Source organism: Cavia porcellus, unplaced genomic scaffold (genome assembly GCF_034190915.1).
Source record: "Cavia porcellus strain 051 isolate PalLab524CR breed Dunkin Hartley unplaced genomic scaffold, mCavPor4.1 scaffold_25, whole genome shotgun sequence".
NCBI lineage: Eukaryota > Metazoa > Chordata > Mammalia > Rodentia > Caviidae > Cavia > Cavia porcellus.
In genome coordinates this window covers 14,408,380-14,423,730 of record NW_026947508.1, presented here as the reverse complement: position 1 = coordinate 14,423,730, position 15,351 = coordinate 14,408,380, and positions in this window count along the sequence as shown.

The following is a 15,351-nucleotide window of genomic DNA, read 5'->3' as shown; positions in this document are numbered from 1 at the left end:
ACACCAACTGGGGCAAACAAGGGGGTGGCAGAACTGGCAGCAAATGGGCCTTAAGCTGCACAGATGACTTCAGAGCTGCCTCTCGAGCACGCCTGTCAATGAGTGTGTTTCCTATCAAGATTGGATCTTTTCCCATTTGATGGCCCCTGTAATGCACCACTGTCATAGATTTGGGGAGCCAGATATTGGCTAACATGTCCAAGATAAAAGGAGTGTTCTTACATGAAATGTAACAAAAGCGTAATGGCTGTCCATGTAGATAGTGGCCCTTAGATCCTTAGCCAACTTTAGGGCCTCCATGAGGGCAATGAGTTCAGCCCTTTGAGTGGAGGTGCCTTGAAACAGGGATTGGATCCAAATTACTTGTGTTTGAGTGGTTATGGCTGCCCCTGCCAGAAGGAAGCTGTTACTATCAGTGAAATATTCAACATCTGGATTCTCTAATGGAAGATCAGTGAGGTCTTGATGAATACTGGCAGTGCTGGAGAGCAAGCCCATGCAATCGTGGATGGGTACTTGTGGGTCATCATCTGACAGCAGAGTTGCTGGGTTTAAGATGGTAGTCTCCTTGAATTCAACAAGGTCAGAGTTAAGCAGGAGGGCCTGGCATTGTACAATCCTCACATTGGAGAACCATCTTTTGGGTAAGGCCCTGAGGAGAGTTTCAATTGCATAAGGAGCCACAACTTGGAGTTCTGTCCAAAGGTGAGCTTATTTGCCTCTTTTATTATCAAGGCAGTGGCTGTGATGGCTCAAAGACAATTCGGCCAGCTTGAAGAGACTGGGTCTAGCTTTTTTGAGAGATAAGCAACTGGGTGGCGCCATGGTCCCAACATCTGCGTCAGTACCCCTTTGCTAGCCCATGCTGTTCTGCAATGAACAGCAGGAAGGGTTTGGTCAAATCTGGTAGGGTCAATGCTGGAGCTTGGGCAAGGGCCAATTTTAGATTTTGGAACACTTGGCTTCGCTCTCAGTCCAAACAGGTGGATCAGAAGGGGTTCCCCAGTTACAGCATAGAGGGACTGTGTTCAGCAGACAGAGAGCTATTCAAAGCGGGGTGCTCGGAAAGGAGCACCCTTCCTTGCCACAGGGGCAGCTGCCCAGGACTTCTATCCAGCTCTCTTGCTGGGGATGTATCCTCACTTCAGGGAAGGTGCAGGACAAAACTTTTGTTCACCAGCAGAGTGCACCCCACTCAGTCTCAAGGAATGAAATGATGGGGGTGATGGCAGGGCCAGCATGTGGCTTTAGGGCTCCCACTTGCAACAAGAAGCCAAAGCCAGAAGCCAGCATGACCGCAACTGAAGGACAAAAGAAGATGCTCCCAAATATGGGCAGGCACAGCAAACACCAAAGAAGTCAGGGAAGATGCCAGTCCTTGTGGCCCATACCGCCCACCTTACAGGATGACCCCAGTCCCTCTCCAGCAGGCGGTATGATTTGAGAGACTAGTGTGTTCGCACCAGAGAGTCCTCCAATAAAGGCCAACTGAAAACTTGACAGACAGCACCCCAATTAGGCTAAGGGAAAGGAATCGGGGTTCCAGGCCTGCCATTCCTCCCTGCAGTAGAAAAGTGAAGAGAACAGTACTGAGCGAACATTTTATTTATTTATTTATTTATTTATTTTGGAGTGGAAACCAAACATTGAACTCAGGATGTTGCTTTGCCAGGTAGGAGCTTATGCCACTGAGCTCTACCCTCAGCCCCTGAGGCTGCATCTGGAGACAAGCTCACCAATGTGGTGGGGAGCAAAACTCCATGAAGGTGAACCTGCAACTCTAAAATAAGAGCAGCTTAAGGAACCAGGAATACCCATGAGTCTCCATGCAGACCACAGCTGAAGAGCAGAAAGGACAGAGGATGTGCTCCCCAGGAAGGCAAGGCCAGGGAGACCAGGGCACACATGGGTACAAAGCTGGCCCACAGTGTCATGTCGTGGACAACCAAGCCAATGCAGAGTGCTCAGCACAGAGGAATTCTCTAGTCCCTTCACAGCGTTTAGACCATGGCGGCATTCACAGGCCCAAACCCTGAGTGGGTGAGTCACAAGACAAATGATGCTCACCGACTGCAATGCCCTGCGTGCAACCTCTTTGCCAAGAGAAGTGGGTCACAGGGGCTGAGCTGTGTCGAGAGCCTGCAAGGCCTGTGCAGGTCCTGCCATGCTGTACTCCGGCAGGAGTCAGCAACAAACTTGGAAAAGCCAACCTGGTTTCCTGACAGCGGCAATGCTCCTGTGCTCCTATTCCCCAGCGTCTCGGGAATAGCACTTCCTCTGACAAGCCTGTGCAACTGCGGCCATGACAGCACCAAGTCAGGATACTTATGCACAGTGACTTTCTGAGAGCTATCTACCTAGGCACTGGGTGAGACTCCACAGCCATGGTTGAGCTCAAGGAAGGCAGCATGGTGCTCCATGCATAGATGAGGAGAGTGAGAAGAGGAGATCATCTGGATGACTGGAGGAACCTGCGGGAGGCATCGTAGGCCTCGAGATTGTGCTGTGAAGGCTGCTAGGCCCCAGGACTGACACTCACTGAACACTTCCAGGAAGATGCTGGGCATCAATTCATGATTTAGGTAATGTCTTCCATTGCAGTAACCACCTGCGTATGATGCATGCAGAAGACTCAAGCAGCTCCAGGAACAGAAGCCAGACAGCCTCAAGGACAGAGATTGTTTCTCTGGCCCATAGCCCATGTCATGCTTGCATCTTTGGCAGTCAGCAGAGCCAAGGTCGGTGCCTCCATCCTCACACCATGGAGGCCTCATCAAAGAGACCCTGTGTGCCTGGCTGCCTGGGGCGTCTCACACATGGAAGAATGTTATGCATGGCACGCCATGTAATTTCCATTTACATAGCCCTCTGGATGGCTTATTCTGCACTAAGAGATGGTGGTTACTAAATCCAATGAGCAGAAGGACCCCTAGGAACAAAAAGCTGCCCTCCAAGGGGAAGTCCACATGGTAAAGTGGAAGGGGCTTCACCAACACAATGGTGCTGCAAAGCCATCCATGGTGCAACCTTTAACATAATCCAGTGGTCACGGTGCTGGACACCATGTCAACATCTCTTTGTATTCTGCAAATTAGGACTGTTCAACGACCAGTTCCTGGGATGAGAAACTTCTCTACAGGCAAGAGGCACAAGACAAGACCAGGCACTGACACACAATACCCAGCAAGACAGAATGACATAGCCCTCTACCCAAGGCTCAGCCTTCTGGGGTAGTTTTCTTCTAAGGGCCAAACCAAGGCCACAAAACAGCTGCAGGATCCATGCAGGACAAAAGGAGTCAGAGACAAATGCCAACAGGACCCTGAATGACACACAAAAGAAGGGTTGTGCCAGCTCAGCAAAGTTCAGTATCAACCAGGAAATCTATGGATTCCCCACCCCCAGTTAAGGTTACCCAGGGCTGAGGGGGAGCAGATGAACCCTGAAATTGTCAATCTTTTTTCAATAAGACGCAAAGGTGGGTTTTCCTTTCTCAAATTTGGCCTTTAACTTTGGACAGTCCTTTTTTAATGGCCCAATTATTTGCAATACGCACATTGATTCTTGTCTAGCAGGGTCTTTGTTAGTTGGTCTTTTCCCTTTTTGCTTGAGTATGTCCTTTTGCAAGTACAGCCAAGATCTTGGTTAATTTTTTTTCTTGTGGATCTTTTCTGTTGCCAAAAACCTGTTGGGCTATCTCTATCAACTGACCTGTCATCATCTAATTTTTGCAACTTTCATTTAATATCAGGGGCAAACTGAGAGACAAATGCTATATTAATAGCTCGTCTATTCTCAGATGCCTCCGGGTCTATAGGTGTATATGTACGATCGGCCTCTAGGGAGTGCAGAAGGAAAGCCGAGGGAGACTCAGAGGCCAATTGTCTTACCTCAGTGACTTTTGATAGTTGGCTTTTGGGCAGGCAACAACTGGGAGTGCCATAAGAAGAGTCTGATGGTACTGATCGACAGCCTCCTTACCTCTATCTGTGTTGGGGTCCTAGTTGGGGCGGGTCAAAGAGAAAAGAGCATCAAGCCTCGTTATGCCTAAAGTGGGTTCCCCTGTAAGTGTTGAGGATAGATCAGTGTGCCAAGATGTAGATTCACTCACCTTCCTCAGATGTGACAAGAGTCTGCAAAAGCTGTGGGAAGTCAGCCGGTGGGTGAGAGCGCCGAATCCTAACCACTAGACCACTTGATCAGGGTGCATGGCCAGCTTATGAGGGGGTCTGAAAATGAATTGATGGACCTGTTGAGAGACTTGTAAGTTAAAAGTTCCCTTTGGAGGGCTTCCGGGATAACATGGTGGATAGATAACAGCAGCTACAGAGGCTCTCGATTCCAGGAATGGTGCAGTGTAGGGAGTCTTAAGCAGGAGGAGATATCCCCTGCCAACCCAGGAATGAACTAAGCTGAGAGAAAACAATTGGAATTGCAATCCTGGTGCTATGATTGGAACAGCTGAAGTCTCCGTGCTGAACCTGGAACCCGCAACTCTGGAAACCACAGCTTAAATTTCCTGCTGCTGCTGCTGCTGCTGCAACTGAATCAGCACAGCAGGGTAGAGATGGGAAAGCTCTGAGAGTGGGAATCAGTGAACCAAATTGAAAGCAGAGCTGGCAGGGAGCACTGCATCAACCTGTGGTGAGTGAGAAGGGACCCTACCATAGACTAGGAGGCTCCAACAGAGCACATTCTGGGACCAAGCAGACTAGCTGGAACAGGACGCTGCAGTAATTTCAGTCACATATTCCCCTCTCAAGCAGGATTGGTGGGGAGTGCTTTACCAGGGTAACTCCATGGACTAAGACCCAGTAGGCTAGCCCAAACCAGGTCCCTGCACCTGGCAGTGCACCCTAATGCAGTGAAACCTTCAGCAGGTTGCCTGACCAGAAGGGGCAGACCCAGAACAGGCTGCCCAGGTCCATGGCCCTCTAGTACACTACAGTGGGCAGGAACACCTAGCTGGTGAGATTCAAACAAACTGCAACCAACAAACAAAGAAACTGGACTGCCTATATATGATTGTATGTAGGAACAAAAAGTATGGGAAGAGGGAGCAACAAGAAGGGGCCCTCAGTCCCCAATCCTGAGAACACTGATCCACAAAAGGTAAATGCAAAGGAGAATGAGGACAGAAAACATGCAATATCAGGCATGGCACCAATAGACATAAAGCGATATCTCCAGGACCTCATAGAGAAGTTCAAAAGTGAAGTATTTAACCATGTAAAGCAAGATATAAGTAGAATAGTTAAAGAAATGCTAAGCACCTCCCAAGAAAAAAACAGATGGTGGAATGGAAAACAGAAAAAAAGGGGAGAATTATTTGATGGAGAAAATAGAGAAAACATAGAATACATGAAGCAGGTTCAAAGAGATTACAGGGAAACTAAAAACTCTATTGAAAGCTGGCATAACAGCTTGAAAGAAACTAAGGACATTATCTGAACTGGAGGACAGATTTGTAATGTAGGAGCATGAAAGGAAAAACTTCTTAAAAATAACAAGGAAACAAGCAGTAACAATATAAAGGCTAGAAGATGATAAGAGAATCTATAACTTAAGAACTAATAATATAAAAGAAGAAGCAGGGATACAAACAAATGAACTGCAAAGGTTATTCACAGAAATAATCAAGGGGAACTTCCCTAATATGGGAAAAGGTAAAGATGATCTATGAGGCATACAGGACCCCAGCCACCTACAACCCAAAAAGAACAACACCCAGGCATATAATAATCAAGATTCCAGAAATCAAATATAAGAACAGAATATTAAAAGCCATCAGAGACAAGAAACAGATCACTTACAAGGGAACACCCATCAGAATCACAGCAGACTTCTCAGCACAAATCGTCAAATCACAAAGAGTGTGGGGCAAAATAATTCAAGCTTTGAAAGACAATAACCTCTAGCCAAGATTGATATATCTTGTACAACTGTCCCTAGAAATTGATGGAAAAACAAGGTGCTTCCAGGATAAAGAGGAGCTAGGGGAATTTGCAACCACCAATTCAACTCTGGAGAGAATACTGCAGGACATTCTAAAAGAGAAAAATACCAAGATTCCAGAAACAGTGGCAGAGAGGCCACAATGAATGGAGCAGAAAGCAAAATGAAGAAGACAAACTGACAACTAATGACAGAAAAAGAGCTCAGCAGAAATGAGGCAGAGAATGTTAGATGGTAGAAACAGCTATTTTGGAGAAAACAAGACATCATAATAGCTAGTGCTGATTTAATATCATCTTGTTTTGAAGTCCCATCAGGCTTTTGTTCTCCTGTCTCCTTCAGTCTTAACATGTATCTTATTGGATTTTATTATATGTGGTAATATAAACAAAAACTTTTATAGACAAGGAGATTATACAGAAACCATTGTTCATTTTCTGTTAGTTGGTTCTAAATACCCTGTAATAGTGTTATTCTCTTGAATGGTTTTATATTGTCTTGATATGTTTGATGCTACAGTATATGAAGTTATACTCAAAGATTTCAAGGAAAGAGACACAATGTAACTACTTTTATGTCAGGATATCTTGTGGTGAAACACTATTTTGTTTAAAGGGTCATATTCTGACCTGTGCTGTTTTGTTGTTATGTCCTCTTTTATCTCAATCTCCTTTTTTTATTATTGTTTTATTTTTACCTTTTTAATTAAGTGAAAAAATAAATAAAAAATAGCAGGATATATTATAGTAACCCACTTTGATTTCTTATTAACTTGTTTTGAAACCCTGTATTGCTCTCACCATCTTGTTTTGACTGATTTTACTCTATTCTGTATTGCTTGATAGTACCAAGTTTAAGAGTATAGGCTACAGTTGTGAAGACAATAAGATTCATGATGATGCCCATTCTGGTTTGACTATTATCTTCTTTTGAAGTCCTGTAATGTCTCCAATGTTGAGGTTTTATTGGTTTTGTACTTTACTGTTTTGTTCAATTTTATTATAACTGATGATATAGGCAATTCCTCTTAAGATAGCAAGAGGCATTATGGTAACCATTGTTGATCACCTTGTATTGTTTTTACATTATGTACTATGTCCATCCTTTCGATTTGTTATGTCACATTTGGTTTTATTCTCTTCAAAAAAAATAAGAACTGTGGGAGTAATAAATCCAAAATGTGTAATTGCTATTTTAAAAAAGAGAGGAAAAGAAAGCACTCTAAAGGATATAACTGCATGTATATTTAAGCATATAAGATAGATAACCATATTACTGAGTTTTGTTGGATCACTGAACAGAACTGTTTGCAGTCTCACTGTTTGAATGTCCACTTTATATGCTTTAATTTTGTAACTTGAACAACTATTTCTAAGATGACCATATGTAATCTATTAACTAGTGATTTCCCACTGTTTATTTTTTTTTGAAATTCTGTATAACTTGTACCCTTTTTCTGTTTTTTTTTCTTTTTCTCCTTAAATAAATTTTATTTCTTTTTTTCTTTTTTTTATTTTTAAAATATACAACAGAACAAGGCAGAATAAAGCCAACTAAGATCATACAGTGAAATTGGTACAGAACTTCACAGCAGGTTACCGGGATAACAATAATAGGTATCACAGTATATTTTGGTATCTTTATAATAGTTGTTCTTTCAATCACGCATACCAAAATGAGATGAAATATACGACACTATAGAACTTATCAAAACAGAATATTGAATAGAGTAGTTCCATTAATCAGAAAAGAGCAAAACAGTAATAAAGATTCACCTTCACAGAAATGGTAGAAGCAAATCCCCCTTATTTGCTATGGTCAACCTCCCAAGAGATGCTCAGATTTCTGGTTCCCATTTGCTAATGGGGGGGGGGAGAAGGAGGATAGGGGAAGTGGGATATTTGACTCTAGGCCATGTAGCAGTAGGTTCACTATTGCTAAGCAGGGAGGCAGGATGGTCATTTGTTTTCACAGCGTCCTCAGTTCCAACATGGTGTGGATCTCAGCAGACACTGCTGGTTCTCCCCCTGGAAGGGCTGCTGTCTGCCACCCTGCCTCCGCTTACCAGGGATGGGAGGTGCTTGTTTGGCTTCCCAGAGTCCTAAGTTCCAACATGACATGGCTCTTTTGAGACACTACTAGTTCTCCCCATGGAAGGGCTGCAGTCTGCCACCCTGCCTCCACTTACCAGGGAGGGGAGGTGCTTGCTTGGCTTCCCAGAGCCCTAAGTTCCAACATGGTGTGGATCTCAGAAGACCCTGCTGGCTCTCCCCCTGGAAGGGCTGCAATCTGCCATCCTGCCTCCGCTTACCAGGGAGGGGAGGTGCTTGCTTGGCTTCCCAGAGTCCTAAGTTCCAACATGGTATGGATCTCAGAAGACCCTGCTGGCTCTCCCCCCTGGAAGGGCTGCAGTCTGCCACCCTGCCTCCACTTACCAGAGAGGGGAGGTGCTTGCTTGGCTTCCCAGAGTCCTAAGGCATGGATCTCAGGAGACATTGCTGGTTCTCTCCCTGGAAGGGCTGCCATCTGCCACCCTGCCTCCGCTTACCAGGGAGGGGAGGTGCTTGTTTGGCTTCCCAGAGTCCTAAGTTCCAACATGGCGTAGATCTCAGGAGACACTGCTGGTTCTCCCCTTGGAAGGGCTGCAGTCTGCCACCCTGCCACCACTTACCAGGGAGGGGAGGAGCTTGCTTGGCTTCCCAGAGTCCTAAGGCATGGATCTCAGAAGACTGGTTCTCCCCCTGGAAGGGCTGCAGTCTGCCACCCTGCCTCCAATTACCAGGGAGGGGAGGTCCTTGCTTGGCTTCCCAGAGTCCTAAGTTCCAACATGGTGCAGATCTCAGGAGACACTGAATGTCCACTTTATATGCTTTAATTTTGTAACTTGAACAAAATTTCTATCTATTTCTAAGATGACGATATGCAATCTATTAACTAGTGATTTTCCACTGTTTATTTTTTTTGAAATTCTGTATAACTTGTATCCTTTTTCTGTTTTTTTTTTCTTTTTCTCCTTAAATAAAAATTTTTTAAAAGTCCCCTGTGAAGGCCACCCAACACCAAAAGAAGGCTATTTGTCTTCACAGAAAGTTCTTAGCCTTAGGGTAGACAGGATCTCCATATCTGGCAACTCGATCCCTAAAATCCTTAAAATGATTAAGAACAAGTTGCAAGGGTGACAAAGGGGAGGAAGCTGTCTGGTCCATAATAGTAAACACGCGAGACAAGGGATTGCGAGAAGCAAACAAAGACAAGATGGCAGAAGCCTGCCCCAGAGACAAAGAATCACCCAAAGGGCCATGGAGACTGCAGCAGGTCCTCGATTTTGCAACCAGGAGCTGGTTAAAATTACCAGGTGGCCACTCTGCTGTTTGTTGATTACACTGTTTGTTGATTACAACTGTTTGTTGATTACCTACCCCAGGGATTTTAAAATAACCAATATTTGCTAGCTGCAATCTGGCCAAAAGGAAGAGCATGCTTTTTAATTGAGTAACCCAAAGAACCCCACAAAAAAATCATCTGATTTAGTTAACCTGAGTTAATCAGCTGATATTAAAAAAAAAAAACCTCTAAAAAATGGCTTACATATTAGGTCCGGCTTAAATTGCAAGGATTCTCAGTAATGGATGAATCAGGGACAGAACAAGAAGACAAAGGTATAGCAGAGCTAAGACAAGATTTTGGCGATGTCTTGCCCAAATGAGAGCAAGCCTGGAAACTTTACTCCCCAAATGTGGTGCACCCAGCGGAGGTCAATTCCTCCCTCAAATGACAGTAAGCCACCGTATTTGGCAAGATATCGCCTCAAATGGGAGTAAGCTGAAAACTTGATTCCCCAAGTCATAGTAAGGGGAAAGATCAAAGAGCAAAACGAAAGTAATAAGTACTTGTGGTAGAAGGAAGCCACATTCAAAAAGTTCCTGATGTCATCCAAATAGTAGGAGCCTGGGGGAGGGGTGAGAGGGTGTGAAATCTCATAAAAGGTGGAATCCCGGACAGAGGAGCCAAAATGATATGGGCAGAAAAGTGACAGACTCCAAAAATTAAAAAGAAGCACTTTATTAGCTGAGCTCAAGGATGACACTGTCCCAGAAGAGCAGCCAGGGAAGTGTGCGCCCCAGCCAGGGGCAACAATCATGGCTACTGTAATATAAAGTAGCAAGCTACAAGAGGAGGGGTCAGGGTCTTAGGATCAGTTTGTCCCCATAAAAGCAACCAGGGAGACAGAACAAGCAGTTACAGGAACAAGGAGGTAGGGAGGGGTTACATGGCGGGTACAAGGCTGCAATTTAACTGGCAATTACACAAGTTTTACAGGAAGAGAACAAGTTATAATAAGAACAGCACATTTTGGGTTTTTGAGCTTTTAACAATAATCTTATTGTGTTTCTACCACTGACCAGCTTTTCATCTTTAAATTAAGACTTACCCAAAACACATACAAATTTTCCCCTGTGGGGTGAGCCATCTTTCCCCACATCAGATCAAGGTCAAGACCATAGAATTATCAAATCCCCAAATTCTCACACCCAAGACCACATAAATATTCCCAGTGCCAAACCACAGTGTGTCTCATTTCTCTGAGAGCCTGTGACTCTGCTCTTTTTTTCAATTTTACTTTACAGGCTAACACCAAACAAAATGAAACAGAATAAAGCCAATCAAAATAAAATAATGAGAGTGATACAGGACTTCAAAACAAGATAACAGAAAATCAACAATGGCCACCATAATGCCTCATGTTATCTTAAACGGCTGTTCATACCATAAGATAATAAAATCAAACAAAACAACAGAATAAAGTCAATCAAAACAAAACAATGAATGTATACAGGACTTCAAAACCAGATAATAGGAAATCAATCATGGCTACTGTAATATATCTTGTAATCTTTAAAATACCTGCCCAGACCATCAGACATAATAGAATCTAACAAAACAAAACAGAATAACACCAAACAAAAATTGGGAAACTAACAATTGAAAGGGTTTTGGCCCAGGCCGGACACTGTAGCCGGTAAAGCCAAGGAGCTCCTATCTCCCCCTCCCCTAGGAATCTATATCTGGCACCAAACAAAGACCAATGGGCTACCTGTGCATCCCTAATGCCCCCTTAGATTCCACCCCAAGCCGAGGCTACATACAGGCCCCCACCCAACGTGTTCCACGGAGAGATGTCCAACCTCGGGGTGGAGATGCCATGCCCCAGAGGATCAGGGGTGTCTCTCCCCACATTCTCAAAGGTGATTTATATTTCATACTTCTTATCTTTTTACCCGCTGCCAGTTCCCCAAAGTTCTATCAACAATGGCTACCATTTCCCTTTTTAGACATTTCCTTCCCTTTCACCTTCACAATATCTATTATACATTTTGGATCCCACTTACTTCTTCAGGTTTTTTTTCTCTGTAATTTTAAAGGGACTAAAACAACAATAAAATAAATCAAAACGGTGATAAGACAGTAGGAAATCTACAACAGTTACTATATTGCATATTGTCCTCTAAACAGCTGCTCAGCTTTAGGCTTACAAAGTCAATCAAACAATACATTTCCCCTGAATCATCTGGTTGCTCCTGAGGGTGGGGGTGGCTCTTCTTCTCTCCCCAAACCTCACACAGTTGGCTCGCAGGTGAGGGCTTAGCTTCCTTCCTTGTTCTCCCCAATTCGTGCTCTAAAAGGCTCACAGGTGGGGCCTGAGCTTCCATCTTGGTCCTCCTGATACCTGCAGCTCCACACTTGAGTGCATCCTAAATCTTTACTATATCCTCTTGCTGATTCATCCTGAAAATTCTTTTTCCAAGTGAGAGTAAACAAGCCTGCTACAAACTGTGGGTTAAGTTCTGTATTTGAGCTTCAGGAACTGCTGAGACCATTACTCTTATTATTATTATAATTGGCTTTATGTTTTTTGTGTTTTGTTTTTGTGTTTGTTGGGGGGATGAGTTGGTCAGTTTTTTGTTTGGGTTTTTGAGGTTGTTGGGGTTTTTTTGTTTTGGTCTTTTGTTTTGTTTTGATTTGGTTTTTTGAGACAGCATCTCTATCAGTCTGCTGGAAGGACTCAGGGGAGATTTTTTCAGGTGAGGTCCCAAGGTTAAAGAACACACATGAGCAAACTGTCAACAACAACAGCAGGCAGAAAGCCAGAGCACAAGAGTGCAAGAGAGCCACCTGCATCTTTATTTTGTAATTCTCATACAAGTTGTTATCACATATTTACATTCTTGTATAGTGTTGTAACCAGCACATTCTTACCTGTGCTAAGCCATGATTTTTAACTGTATCCCACTGTGTGTCTGTGCTAGACAAGCAGATTCATGTCCTTAGGTGTCCTTAGATGCCCCAAGCTTTGCAGCAGTCTGAGTGTTTCTCCACATCCCACCCCCCTTAAAGGTTGGATGTGTATAAATGTAACATTCTATAATTAACAGGGCACAACTACCTGTACTTAATAATCATGTGGTTTTGCAAAGATACTTTTTCATTTGAACAGTTTCATCCATAAGCAACATCAAAGCCTGCTGTATAACAGCCAAAGTCTGGGCCATATGCTGATCAAGGGCTTCAACCTGGAGAGCTAAGTTTCTGGTCCTTGCCTCTTGTCAGATGCTATTCCTAGTGGCATCCTGTACACAGCAGTCCATATTTCTAGTCAGATGCTATTCCTAGCAGTCAACCATTGCAATGCCTGTTCAAGGCATCTATTAAGTCACTTACCAGCAAGAAAAAGAGCTTATGTCCTAAACTATAATAGCCCACATGGTCAGGTTTTGGTCACACTCACATGTCTTGCCACAAGTTAGCACTCCTACAAGGGACAATGTGTTTTCCATTATTCATGAGCTACCAAAGCCAGCAACTAGAGGATTAGCCCCCTAAAGATGGCCCAGCTGTCTATGTTCACATGTAGGAGGCCTTCTTCATGCATCACAAGCACTCACACTATCTGCACCTCTGCTCATTGTCTTGATCTGCCTGTTCCAGTTTCATACCAGAGTACTTCTGTATTGGGTTGGACAGTGACCACTGTGCATTACAGAATTGGGTCGCCCATCAGTATTATCTAGTGTTGGCTGGAGATCCCTCTTTCCCTTCACTATAGGGACTAGGGGTCATGTCCTATATTTCATCCTCCTGGATGGGTTCCTGGGCCAGGTACATCAAGTGTCCCAAAACTGTTGCAAGTTTGGCTGCCAACAGGCTCACTGAGAAAGAGGGCCACTGTTGGAAGTATGTCCTCTAACACATGAGAGTAGGGACCTGTGCCATTCCACTCCTGGGATGGGCTGTCCACATCAGTACCCAGACCTCTATTTGCTCTGATTCTTCACAGACACGCAGAGCAGTATACAGCACTGCTGTTTTTCTGTTTGTGTTTGTTTCTTTTCTTTTTTGAGATTGGGGGTCTTGCTATGCAGTTCAGGCTGAACTTGAGCCCACTTTATAGTTCAGTCTGGTCTTGAACTCACAATGATCCTCCTGCCTCAGCATCCAGAGTGCTGGAATTACAGGCATGTGCCATCACACCCAGTTTAGCACTGCTATTTTCAATCATGGCATGCCAGTTCTGGGCTCCCTCCCACAACTGTGATCAAAACCCAACAAGATGCTTCTGCTTCCCATGTTTTTGCCATAGGTCTCAGCCAAATCTAGCATCACCCACTCTGACTTAGAATAAATGGCAGATTAGGGTCAGTGACTCATCAGATTTGCAACTGTGCAATAGCTGTCCGAGGCCTGAAAAACAGTTTCCACTGCATACATCCAATAAGTAGTTTCCATTGCATATGTCCAGCCCCACATTGTGTCCCTTTTGGTCAGCTGGTACAAAGGGCGCAGCAGAGTAGCTAGGTGTGGGTACATCTGCCAAAAACCTACAAGCCCACACATGTCTGTAACTGGTGTACTGTCATGGTACTGGACTTACCAACCATATAACACTCAAGAATTTCACAGGCAAGCCAGGTTCCTGTACTTTGTGTTGATTTATGGCCTACCCCCATGCATGCAAGGCTTTCCTCAGATTATGCATGGATGCTTTCAAATCTGCAGGGCAAACAGAGGCTAACATAATGTTAGCATCAATACAAAACAGTGAGATAGAGTATGGCTTGGCCAGTGTGGCCAAGTCCAGGCCACCAGGCCAGGAAGCGAAGTTGAGCTATACAAATAACTTCATGGCATCTGGAAAGTCCTCCACCTGCCCTCCTGGAAGAAGGCAAATTAATCTTGACTGCCTGCATCAAGGTGAAACTTTAGTCATTTACCATGACCTGTAATAACTTGAACCCCAGTATAAAATCCAAGGAAGCAAGAGACTGAAATTTGGGGAACAAAGGCTTTATTAGGCCAGGCCTGGTGATGAGTCTCTGGGAGCCAATTTGGAGACTGCATGCCAGAGACTGAAGGGAGGACTTTAAAAAGAAGCTGGAAGAAAAGTGGGGGGACAAAGAAACCTGAAGAGCCATCAAACTTGTTGACCTGAATCTGGAAACTGTATAGCTGTCCACTTAGTTCTGATAACCTCGGGAGCCTTTGGTACCTCTCAAGTTACTCCCATCCTGCAGATAAGCATTATCTGCAATAACATTTGGAGAAGAAAGTAGAAAGTTAATTATCTCAGGACAGCTTGTTAACACTAACAGGTGGGAAGGGGTCGAAAGTTACAAGAAGCTGAATCTTAAGTTTTCACAAGGATTTGGAACTTAACCCTTTTGGTGCATTAGGGTTAAGCCACAATATTTTCCTGTAATTTCTTTGAAGCTAAGCAGTTCTTAAAAAGAGATCAGGCTCATTTTATAACAGACCACCACCAGGTCAGGAAGAGGTCACCAGAAACCCAAACTCTTTATGGCCTAGCCTAGATAGATAGGTAAGGGGAGAGGGGAGGCAATAAGGCATGCTACAGAACAGAAAACGGTGGTTATGTTTTTCTTTCTTTCTGGGGAGAGGGATCAAGTCAGGTAAAGGGTTATGCTAATAACCAAATCTCCCTGCACACAAGCAAGTTACTTCAAACAAGTGTAAATTAGAGGGACATCCTAGCTTTTTTTAGCTCTTTAGTGGAGAATAGAGGTGCCTAACAGTGATTAACAACCCTTGTTAGCTTGTTTTAGCACCACTTCTGTTGTTTGTAGAGGGCAACAATGGTTAATATATCAATTAGGTAAGGTTTTACAATTCTTTTTTTTTTTTTGTCTTTTTTTATTTTATTTAAGGAGAAAAAGAAGAAAAACAGAGAAAGGGTACAAGTTATACAGATTTACAGAAAAAAATAAATAGTAGGAAATCACTAGTTAATGGATTACATATTGTCATCTTAGAAATAATTGTTCAAGTTATAAAATTAAAGCTTATAAAGTGGACATTCCAACAGTGAGACTGCAAACAGTT